The 12,814-nt window shown below is 33.8% G+C and overlaps 1 protein-coding gene across 3 annotated transcripts in view; it reads left to right on the top strand.

The window, feature by feature from the left end:
* LOC118205059 (transmembrane and coiled-coil domains protein 2-like) overlaps nucleotides 1–12,814 on the top strand; it is an 83,469-nt gene that overhangs the window by 16,633 nt on the left and 54,022 nt on the right. The window lies entirely within an intron of this gene.

Below are 12,814 nucleotides of genomic sequence, written 5' to 3'. Positions count from 1 at the left end.
CATTATGCAAAATTTCTGCTGTATGCCTAAATGTGATTGAAAAGCAATTCGAGTTCTTTTGTAATTATAGCTATAATATTATAGAATCCGAATATACTTTTTCTCCTAATGCTGAGAGACTCTGAATTTTTTAATGCATTGATTGTCATTTTTATTGACATGATTGAGAAGAGTATTTTGCCATTTATTAAATCAAATACAGTCAAAAGTCTTTAATCCGGACTCTTCGGGACTTCGGTGATTTTGGATTATCAGTTTTTCCGGATTATAGATCATCAGTTTAAATCTGGTAAGATGGCATGCAGAAATTATAAAATTAAAAATATGAAACCGTAATTTATGAAATAAAGAGCAATTACGATCTAAAGGGTATCAAAATTTAGAAAAGGAAAAAAACTTAATATTTATTTGTTTACTTTAAACATTTCTTTAAGTGCACGCATGCGTAAAGCATACATTACGCATAGTCAAAATTAGAAAGTTGCAACCAGAAAACTATTTGATGTGTATTTGTGATATTTATAATGACAAGGAATTTGATTTAAATCATATCAAAGATGGAGTACATCGAGATGAAATACTACATTTAGTAAGGAGTTATAAGCCAAATAAAATAAAAACATCTGCTCTGAAGATGAGGATAGTACTGACAGATCAACTTCCACTTCATTGCGCGCCGCGATGTTCCACCCCTTCCCTCCGGGGAGAGCAGCGTGAAATTAATAAACAGATTTCGGAAAGGTTAGGGAAACAAAGGATATGCCTTTATATATTTTTTGCCGCAATGCCACTTTTTGTTTGATGGACATCGAAACATGCTTTCGCTTTGTAGATCCTTTGGTAGCTCCAGAATCGGAAATTCTTTTTGACATAATCGAAAGTTGAAGCTTACTTTTATACAATTGCTCTAACAGTCTGCAAAAAATAGTAAGCCAGATTCAGTTAGAAGATTAAGGAAAAACGCAATCTGCAACATTAACTCAAATAGATAATTAGATAATCTTAGCTTAGCTTATACCGTCCATTATACATTAAACGCGCATGCGTAAACATATTATGCGCATGCGTAGATGCATATGCACATGCGTAGATGCATATGCACATGCGTAAAGGTATTATGAGCAGGCGTTAACGCATTATGCGTTGACGCATGCACAGAAAGTTTGTAGCTTTGAGGTCCGGATTATAGATCATTCCGGATTAAAAACGTTTTGGACTGTATAACAGTTCTTACTTAAAAAATATTATAATTTCTGAAATGGCTTACTAATGGGTGAGTGAACACTAGCATTTCAGCATGGATTTGAAGTCTGATAAACAGACTGGTTGCATCAGTGTTTTTGTGGTTTTCTCCACATATAACATTAATGCAAGACAACTTACTTTAGAGAATTTCTTCCAGATAACTCATGTATGGTTCATCGTGTTCAGTTAAACAAGCAGTTTCTAAAATTAAACTCATATGCAACATGAAGAGAATTTTTACATTTTATTGAAAAATAATATTTATATGCCGCATATGTTAGTGTCTGCATGGCATCTCATTAATGTCATATCTATCTTTTGATAACATTGCCCAATTTGTAACAATTTATAAGAATTTTTTTGTAGCTTAAAATGCTGTCACTAACTGTTTGTTTAATAACTATAGTAAAGTGGCAAATAATATCATTTCTGTTATTCATACTAACATATTTTTGTGCATGTAAAATTCAGCTTAAGCAGGATTTTTCTGTATTATTACAAAACTTAGTTATAAATCAGGATATATAATTTTTGTATATACAAAATAAATGAAAATACAATAACAATGACAAAATCCAGATATAGTTCGACCGTCTGAAGCACACCTGTGGTTGGCATTCTGCCCAAACACTCTTAGACTTGTCCAAAAGGGATGGTGTTACTTGCTGCGATGTGAAAGGTCTTATCTTCTCCTCAAAAAGCTATGCTGAAGGAAAAGAAAATCCCCATCCTTCCACCCTATTTTGAGAATAATTCGGTCCGAATGGCACATGCGTGTTTGCACATGGATTAGGCGGTCGAACTATTCCAATATCTGAACCTTGAACCTCCAGGCCACCAGCAAGCGCCCCCCAAAAAATTACCCTACCTTTAGAGTCTAGAAGTGGAAAATATAATACTCCCTCCTCCTCCCACAAAAGGGAAAAAAAAAAAAAAAAGAGCTATGTGGTAAATACAATTTTTAGTTCCAAACACTAAACACCTGCTGGCTGGGGAATCGCACCATGGCCAGTGAATATACATTCTTAGGAAAAAAAAAACGACGCACCAAGAGATCCGAATGGAACGAAAATCGGTAGAAGTGATGTACACTGCTCAAAAAAAAAAAAAAAAAAGAGAGAGAGAGAGAGAGAGACAGTTCTATATCTCCCGTTCTACTGGGCCAATTCATGAAATTCAAATTGCGTTCTTCATGTCTCGAAAGCGCAACTTAGGATAATATTAGATTTATATACAACACTATTTTAACATAGGTATTTTGACACAAAAACGGACTTTTTCTAAAATAATATACCATTTTTTTACATATTTCGATACTACGACTCAAATTGTGCCTAAATACTAAATTTTGTAAAATTTGGTGCGAAATTTATGGAGAAATTCAACAGTTTATGTTGATGCTTTTTTTTCAGTTGCGCCAAGAATAATTAGTTCACTTGGCGAACTTCTTAATATATGACAACCTATGTTTCTTTCCCTTCCTACTTCATGCGTGAGGGGGGGGAAGTCACAGTCGTTCCTTTTTTCAGATAACGGTCTTTATATTATATTTTTAATTATAATTGTTATTATTTTAAGTATTTTTTCTTTTTCAAATTTCATTTTAATTGTTTAAGTTGCATGGTTTCTTTCGAATAACTGTTTTAAAAGTTTTTGTTTACTCATTCGAACTGTTTAGTTTAAATCAAAGGTGCATCATTTATTTATTTATTTATTTATTTTCAAATAGTTTTCTTTATACTATATTTTAGGCATAGTTACTATTTTAGGTCATTTTTAAATTTTTAGACTTTTATTTTAATTGGTAGTGTTGCATTGTCTCTTCAGATAATTATTTTAAAAGTGTCTATTAATTCATTCGAACTGAGCATTTTAACCCCTTCGCACCAAATGTCACATCTACGTGCCAGCAACGAACACACTCACTTCCTGGCCGACACACAGGCGTGACAGAGCGTTTTCCCGTTCAGCCCCGACTGTCACGTATTTGTGCCAGTGTCCTGGAACGTTTTAAAAACTATAATTTCTGACACAAGATGGCACTGTATGTCCATATGGTTTCAGAAACATGTACATTAAACCTTCTACTCGAAATGAGAGAAGCATGACTCACATGCACGTGTTTTTGATTGTATAAACAAAAGGGGAAATAAATGGTTTCGAATGGCGTGATTTATGACGTCTCTTTAAATTCGCATGTGGTAGTTATTTATTGTAAGTAGAAAAGTTTTATTTTCGCTAAAGCGTTGGGTTTTTCGGTTTGCAGTTCAGTTTTTAGAAAATAATTAGATCTTGTTAGACGTGAATTTTTTCTGTTTTTACCGTTGCAATGTCGAAAATGTTTAACAGAGCATGAAATAGCAGAAATGAGGCAAAATATTTCAGATATTGATTCTGAAATTCTGATATTGATTCTGAAAGATTAACTGAAAGACATTTTCCAAAACTTTTTTCAGAAGAGACTGATAAGAAAATGAAGCGACGATGCTTCATTTGTTCACATTCCCAGAAAAATCCTCAAAAACGGCAAATGCGTTATTATGAGTGCAAGGAATGTAACGTAGGACTTTGTGTAGATCCCTATTTTCAAATTTTTCATACGAAAAGAGAATTTTAAGTAATATATTTAGTTTTCAGATGTATAATGTTAAAAGTCATAAAATGGTGAGTAATGAAAATAAAATGTGTAAAATATGCATTTAAGCAAGAAATAAGGTAATTAAAGTATATATAAAAATATCTATAAAGCATAAGCCATTTAAATATTTTATAGAGCATTATTAAACAATGTGTTCATACTTTTTCATAAATTTCGTGGAAATTTCAGGCTTAATAGCAAACAAGCTCCCCGTCCTGAACAGACGCTCGCGTAAGACACTGCCGGCCTTCGCGATAAGCGCGTGTTTGCGCTATCCGGCGCGAAGGGGTTAAATATATTTATTAATATAAATTGTCCAGAATTTTATTTTATTTATTTGAATTGTGTTTCTTTCAGAAGAATACTTTGTAACCCACACTACAATGCATTTGAAAACTGCATATATTAAAAGAGAAAATACAGTAAAGCACACTTAACACGCCTTTCAATGTTCCATTCAGAAAAGATATATATAAATAAAAAGAGATGTATAACCGACATTTGAATTTAGGATGACTTGCATACACTGCTTTAAACAGTTTTATCATTGTGCCCTGCTTTACACAATTTTATCCAACATTTGGTTTCTTAAAATGTTATTCATATTTTAATCAAATATTTTATTTTTAAAATCACAAAATCAAATATCATAAGATTAAAAAGTTTTAAATTAAAAAAAAATACTAATACCAAATTTACTGCTTTAAACAGTAAAACATCTTGGTATTTCTGACAATAATTTTAAATAAAGATATCGCCTTCCATTTCATAAAGACCCACAAACGGCCGAGCGGTAAAGTCGCTGAACACTGGTAGTTCACTCCAGGGTTTGAATCCTGGTAAACGGGCTGGTAGCATGGATGTTTTTGTGGATTTTCTCATGTGTAACGTGTATGTCAGCTGGTTTCCCTTAGAAAGTTCTTCACAAAGGCATCCTTCCTTTTAGGCAGATAGCCCTGCTTTGCCATAACTTAATAATCCAATTCAATCCATTTCATCAGTATTTCGTCAGAGCCTTTATCAGTCTTTAGAGGCTATACATTTTGAAGGTATGAGATGAAAGGAAAGACTGGTTTCATCAAGAGGTTTTGAATTATTATGAGATGAAAGGAAAGACTGGTTTCATCAAGAGGTTTTGTTTTTTTTAATTATAACAAAGCACACTAGGGCTATCTGCCTAAGGGGAGGGATGCCTTCGTGGAGGACTTTCTTAGGGAAACTGGCTCGTATACATGTTACACATTGGGAAAACCATGAAAACGGCCATGCAGCCAGCCCGTTCGCGGGATTCGAACCTCGGACTGAACTACCAGTGTTCAGCAACTTTACCGCTCAGCCGCTGTTTCATCAGGAGGGGGGGGAAGTCTTTTGGTGACATCCACATACATCACTAGATAAATTCCTGAATCTTCAAATAGTTTGACTGAGAAATCATGGGATTCTCTGTTTATGATACGATATCGTGTTCTATAACGTAATTTAAATTTATACAACCATATAGTCTAAAACTAGTTGCTCTTCACTTTAATCTGGAATGATATCGTTTTTGTCTTTTCTATTAACAAAAGCTCAATTGATGGTGTTTGCTGGTGTACACGTCCAAGTGTTTTTTCTTTGAACACCTAAATTCTTTGAAGTACCCTGAAAGTATATTCAAAAGCGTCCAACTTTTTGTAATTCTTGGTATGTCTGACAGCCAAATTTCCCTGCAAACGTATGCTTACATTTCTCCCTAATTTTCTTCTTTCCTTCTAATGTTATTTTCAGTGCTCACACAAGAAAATTAAAATTTTTCGATTGATAGACTTCCATAAGTTTTGCATTCTTGTTAATTTTTTTAAAATATCAATTACATGAATTGCGTTTCAGCTGAAGTCAGCTTTTCATTTTCTAGTCATTTTAACTATAAATAAAGTTTAAAGCGAAGTCCAAAGGATAAATATTTTAATTAAAAGATTTTTTGCTAAATGACAACGAAATAAAACAGTCCAGCAGTGTTTATTCTGTACCACCGAAGAACCCGATTCTTATATCGGCTGAAACAATCTAAATCATATTAAAGATCATGTTTTTTTTATACAATCCATAACGCGAGAGAAAAATTAGCTTTTTAAAACATTCTTTCTAATAGAATTAATATGAAAATTTATATTTTTATATATATTTTTAAAGCTGGGACTTGAACCAAACTGTCAGACTTTTAAAGTTTAATCTACATGGTGGTTATAATTAAAGTTCCACTTTGAAATGGTCATAAAAGGAAAACTACCGGACCAAATGTTATCAAACTTGCGAATCGTGTAAAGGAGGTTATGGGAATTTATTTTCCGTGGGGGAAAAAAAAGAAAAAAACTCACGACCAGGGGCAAAATGGCACTGTATGCAATATTGTTAAATGAAATAAGACATGAAAACATCAGTTTAAAATGTGTTTAATCCTTTGCAAAACGTGTTACAAAGCATGTTCAATGTAGCATACAGCATTTTCCAAAAGCAAGTTAAATCCTGTTACTGCATTCTCAACAGCAGCTCTTAGCATATCAGGAGGAATGTTACGGACATGTTGGTGTATCACATTTTACATTTCTGCCATATTGCTTAGATTATTACCACAAACAGTGCTTTTGAGATAACCCCATAGCCAAAAGTCACAGAGGTTGAGATCTCGAGGGAAGAGGAAGTGTTGGCCTATAAGACGTTCATTCGTGAAATGCTACCTAAGTAACTGTGCGACACATGTGAGGTGGGGCCCAACCCTGCATAAAAATTGTAGTAACTAAAATACCTCGTTACTGCAGTTCATGTATCACGAAACATTTTAACATTGACTCTAAACGAGCTGCAATCACAGTGGTCCAGCTGTCAACTCGACTGCTCTTCAGAGAAAAATGGTTCAGTTATGAAACTAGCTGTCTGGTGTGGAATGACTGCTATGCAATGGAATGCAGTAGGAGAATGCAATGGAACTAGGCAGATAACATGAGGGATTTCTTTCGCCCAAATCGATTAAAAGCGTTTTGTTCATGTCCTATGTTCATGACTTAGAGCCAAATTTAGGCTTCAAAAATTACAAATTAGCGATCTGTAAGAAAATGATTTTCAGATTGTACACACTTGTGTGAGTGATTTGCGATCTCACATTTTCTAATTGCTAATTCGTGGTTTTCACGGACGAATTTCTCCCTTACACGGATGGCGCACTCGACTTTTATCGACTTTAAAGTCTTAAAATGGTAATTTTCTTACTTCAAAGTTTCTGAAGGGTATACAACATATTAACCCCGTGTAACAAAAGATTTAAGTTAGATTCCGACCCATATTTCGTTTAACAATATTGCATACGGCGCCATTTCGCCCCTGGTGGTGAGGTATGGAACTTCCTTTTTTTCGCGGAAAATAAATTCCCATGACGTCCTTTACATGGTTACCAAGTTTGATTACATTTGATCCAGTAGTTTTTCTTTTATGACCATTTCAAAGTGGACCTTTAATTATAACCACTCTGTGTATTATTAAATTTTAATTTGAAGCTATGCGTTATATGTATACCATGCGTGAGATTTTCGCTTTTATGGGGAAAAAAAAAAAGAATCGAAGCAAATATACTTAGGATAATGGACCAAAACTAAAAAAATTTCCCCTCCCTCCGAAAATAAAATATTGAAACTTCGACTTTGAATTTATTGTATTATTGAAATATTCAATTTGACTTATCTTTCAAGCCCTAGTTCCAACAACAATTCTGTCAAAAGTACCGAATTACTAAAGCTGAAGTAAAAGCTTTAGGAAATATTCACTGTATGTTAAAAAAGTAATCAGAGTGTAATAAAAATAGATTATAGAATTTACGCTGATGCAACTTTTTAATTGAATGCACAACATGTAATGGAAGAGAAGGCTTGTAGAGATCTGTTTTTGACATGCCTCTAAAAGTAGATGTCATACTCCTTTTGTCTCTTCAATGTCAAAAAACTTTCCTTTGTTTTCCAACTTTAGTTTTTGGGAAAGAAAAAAAAATCACAAAGAAGACAAATTTGAAGAACATACAGGACGATTGATTACACATACTTATTTCCGAATACAAGTGGTTCTCCGATTGGTTATTGAATAATGAAAAGATGCATTGTCAAGCAATACAAAACATTTGGAATATGTTTCCTGACTGAATAACGTAAGATTAAAAGTCATCTGCTTAATTCACAGCCATTTACAAGTCAATACTCGGGCAATTGCAGAATTGTTTTGGTCCCTGAGCTTATAAGACAAACCTAATATGACTGGATTTAAACACTTCTTTAATCTTTCTAGAACATTCCTTCTTTCGATCATATTCCAAGAATATTAAATGAATACAATTATTGCAAAAGAAATTGAATATTCATTTGTACTATGGCTTGGTAGTTTACTATCGAGTTAACAAAACTTAAATTCTGCTTTTTGCATCTAAGAATACAACAATATTTCAAATATTTACAAATAAAATATTAATTTGGAGATTTAATTGGAGCCTCACCAGTTACCTAGCATTTGAAGATTGTTAAATACTAATTGTTTGTTTCGAAGTCTGACCCAGGCTGCATGGTTGGTTTTCGTAGTTTTCTAGGTTCTCTTTACAAAGGTCCTCTATGAAAGCATCTTAACCGAATAGTTACTAGGAAAACCTGAATACTCTTTAAAAATCATGTAGCTTTCCAATCAGGAGTAACATGAAAGATACAGCGCCAATAATTGAAATGCTGTTACAGTGCACTGTTTCTAAACTTAGATGGTCATTTCTTAATTAAATATAATTGATTTATAACTTCTACTAGAGCTGATGTTAAGAACCGAAGTGCAAATAAATAATATCTTGTGCAATTTTGATTAATATAAAATTTAAAATATTTGCATAGAAAAATATTTTCATTCAGACAAAAAGTGTTTTGGAATATTTGCAATTGCTTTATAAGAAGGATTTATTAATAACCGTAATAATTACTTCTTATATTACTGATGATTAGAATTCAGCTCTTGACAATAACATTCTGAATTAGAATTTTAAGGATATAATGAAAATATGCTACACAGAAAAATACATTTTAGGATGAAAATGAGTCAATTTTTTATGTTTAGAAAGTTCTTAAATTCATTTAAATTTTTCTTAAATTCATTAAATTTCCCTTGTTGGTAATTAAATCCAGAATGTTGGGTATTGTTTATATAATTATTCTTACTTGTCCACAGATCCTGCTGACTTATCTAGCCATTAAGTAGCTGCAGATCATTTTTGCATAACAATTGAACTTCCATTAATTCGGTATCTAGAGGGTTGTATGATTATATTATAATTTGATTTTTATAAATATTATTATTCTAAATCTTATGTTTCTATAAAAATATGGATGATAGTATCAGCCGCTCTTTCAGCCACTTCATAAGCAACAGCTTGTTTAGAAATAAATTATGCAGTTAATGTCATAAAATATTTTCGTAAAATTCAAATAAACATCAAACGAAAGTTCTCAGTTTTAGACAATTTGATTTAAACGAAGTTAAAGTAAAGTAGCAGACTGTAAAATGCCGAAGATAAAAATATACGGCATATATTTACTCTTACAAATATTTTTTTAAAAAAAGGAAAAAAGAAAGAAATTTTTTAAAAAGTTAAAAATTTGTATAATATCATCTATAATTTAAAAAATAATAATTTCTCACATAGTATTAATAAATATTTATTACACATCATTGAGGGAGAAAATTTCATATAATTAATTCTCCGTAAAAATTTATTTGAAATTTAAGGTTAAAAATAGCTGTGGCTATTCATTGTAACGAAAACCCATAAACCACATTTGGTGTTATTATCACTCAAAAAAAAAAAAAAAAAAAAGATGCCAAATTTCAAAATGTGAAAATATGTAAATTCGTGTATAACTTAGAAAATTTTGAATAAAAAAGTCTAATTTTTTGCAGGTATGCTTAGAAATATACCTACTTTAAGATGATGGTAAAAATTTTATAGGTTATAATTCAAACTTTTTTTGAAAAATTATTTAAAAATAGAAATTTAAAAAATAAAACACAAGAAATGGGTAAATTTTATTTGAAATGAACCTCAATTTCGAAATGTGAAAGGAAAAATAAAAAAAACTTTAATAAAAAAAAAGAGATATTAATAAATATTTGCGAAATTTTATTAACATTGAGGAGCTAATATTTTAAAAGCTACTTGTACGATTTTTACAACATTTGGCATTCTAGGAGAATTTGAGTCGTAGAAACGAAATATGGAAAAAAATTGGTATGTTATTTCCAAAAGAGTCTGATTTTTTGTCAAAATACCTGTGTTAGAATAGTGCTACATATAAATCTAATATATATCCTAAGTCGCGCTTTCGAGACATGAAAAACACAATTTGAATTTTGTCAAGCGGCCCAATAGAACGGGATATATAGAACTGTCACATTTTTTTTCTTTTTTTTTTTTTTTGAGCATTGTACATGTACAGAAAAACAAATGATTACAGTTTGAGAAAAATTGGATGATTTATTGAAGTGATAGAGCTTCACAAAGTGAAAAAGTCATTAACACGTTCGTCCACCTCTGGCCCTTATGCAAGCAGTTATTTGTCTTGGCATCGATTGATAGAGGTTGCGAATGTCCTCCTGAGGGATATCGTGCCAAATTCTCTCCAACTGGCACGTTAGATCATCAACGTCCCGAGCTGTTTGGAGGGCCCTGTTCATAATGCTCCAAATGTGCTCAATAGGAGAGAGATCCGGCAACCCTGCTGGCCAAGGTAATGTTCGGCAAGCAGAATTTGAGTCATAGAAACGAAATATTGAAATAAATTGGTATGTTATTTCAGAAAAAGTAAGCAGCAGAAACATGTGCAGTGTGGGGCGGGCATTATCTCGCTGAAATGTAAGCCCAGGGTGGCGTGACATGAAGCGCAACTCAACAGGCATTAGAACTTCGTCGATGTACCGCTGTGCTGTAAGGTTGCGATGGATGACAACCAAAGGGGTCATACTATGAAATGAAATGGCACCCCAGACCATCACTCCTGGTTGTCGAAATGGTACCTCATACCATCACTCCTGGTTGTCGGCCTGTCTGCCAGAAGAAAGGTTGGTATCACACCGCTGTCCGGGGCATCTCCAGACTCGCCTTCGCTGGTCATCGGGGCTCAGTTCAAAGCGGGACTCATCACTGAAGATTATTCTACTCCAGTCAGTGACATTCCAGTGTTAATGAGCCTGACACCACTGTAAACGGACTTGACATTTTACAGAGGTCAATGTTAGTCAGCGCAAGGAGCACCTTGACCTCAACCTCCTTTCTGTGAGCCGTCTATGAGTGGTCCTTGCGGTCATTGAAGCACTAGTTGCATGTACAATTGATGATATTAATGCATCTGGGGCTGTTAGTGCTGCTCTGACAATTGCTCGTCTTCATGTTCTGTCGTTTCTATAGGCCTACCGCTTCCTTCTTGACGCTGTATTTCGAAGGTTCACCTATTCATGTCAACATTGTCTGATAGTGGCATCACTTCTGCTCAAATGTCAAGCTCTTCGCCGATATGACCGACCGGCTTCTTTGAGTCCAACAACACGACCTTTCTCAAATTCTGCACATATCGTTATCGTTTGCGCGCGTATATGCGAGGCATTATTACTGTATACCAGAGTACATGGGATGAAATTCCTGAAGAATTTATGACCTGGAATCGTAATTTCTCCTCTAAAATATCTTGCTAGGCGACAACCTTTCATTCATTGGCAGCTAAAATGTAAAATTTTCCATTTTCTGTCGAAACCTGTATGCATATCAATTTGTGTCCAATTTGCTTTATATTTTCTGGGTGTGTCGTGGTGCATAATTTTTGTTTTGTTTAAGAATGTATGTTGATTGATGCTGTGTTGATAATGATCACACTTCAGCCCTTCAGTGGTTGCGGGGTGGGCTAGCATTTTTCTGTCTGGCCTAAATTATAAGCCTTTGTTCTTATGCCAGCATGTCGTCTTACTAGATTTCATTAATAATTCATAAAAAAATTTTTAATTAAAATTGTAAGCTCATCAATGTAAAAGATGTTGCTTGTTGTGTTGCTTGGTCCTGGACTCATGTAAGGGCTATAGCAATTGCCAAATCATGGAAGGATCTGCTAAATGATGATGAACATAAGAAAACAGTAAGCACAGATGAAACCAAAGAAACCATTCTATCTTTAGTACAGTGATCTCTGGATGTGAAGATGCATTTTCGCAAGATATTGGTGAATGGATCAATGATGATGATCAGTATGAAATAACTGATAAAAATCTTCTTGTTCCTATTAGCTGTGATGAAAACAAAATTGAAGATCAAGGCGAGGCACCAACTGTTGAGCCTTGGAGAATTTCACATAACAATGAAGTTAAAACTCTAGAAAGTGCAATTAATTATATTGAGCATCAAGAAGCTATAGTTGTAGAGACATTAGGTGATTTTTAGGAAGCTGGCAAGATGAAAAATTAGCAATGCCTTCACCAGGAATCAAACTGTGGACTTCTCAATTACGTGCTGAGCGTGCAGACCACTACACTTTATATACTCACCCTTTTAAAGGGTGACTGGGTTTTTTAGGGGACTCAGTCGCCAAATCCTGGATGAGGAGAATCATTCATCCAACACCCTTTTAGTTTGGATATCACTGTAGAGACATTAGGTTATTTTTAGGAAGCAGACAAGATGAAAAATTAGCAATGCCTTCACCAGGAATCGAACCGCGGATCTCTCAATTATACGCTGAGCGTGCAGACCATTAGACCACGAAGGCTCACTAAGAAGGCGGGAGAAATACTTTATACAGGAATCGGCATAACGATGCTTGCAAAGATGGCGAGTCTTGGTAACAAAAAAACAGGACTCATTAAGGAAGCAGACTACTATCAAAAATTACTTTCAGT

This window comes from Stegodyphus dumicola, chromosome 7 (assembly GCF_044657685.1).
Source record: "Stegodyphus dumicola isolate Sdum_Otavi_A_Nest chromosome 7, ASM4465768v1".
NCBI classification, from domain to species: Eukaryota; Metazoa; Arthropoda; class Arachnida; order Araneae; family Eresidae; genus Stegodyphus; species Stegodyphus dumicola.
The sequence above is the reverse complement of the archived record's forward strand: the minus strand, read 5'-3'. Positions and strand labels throughout refer to the sequence as shown.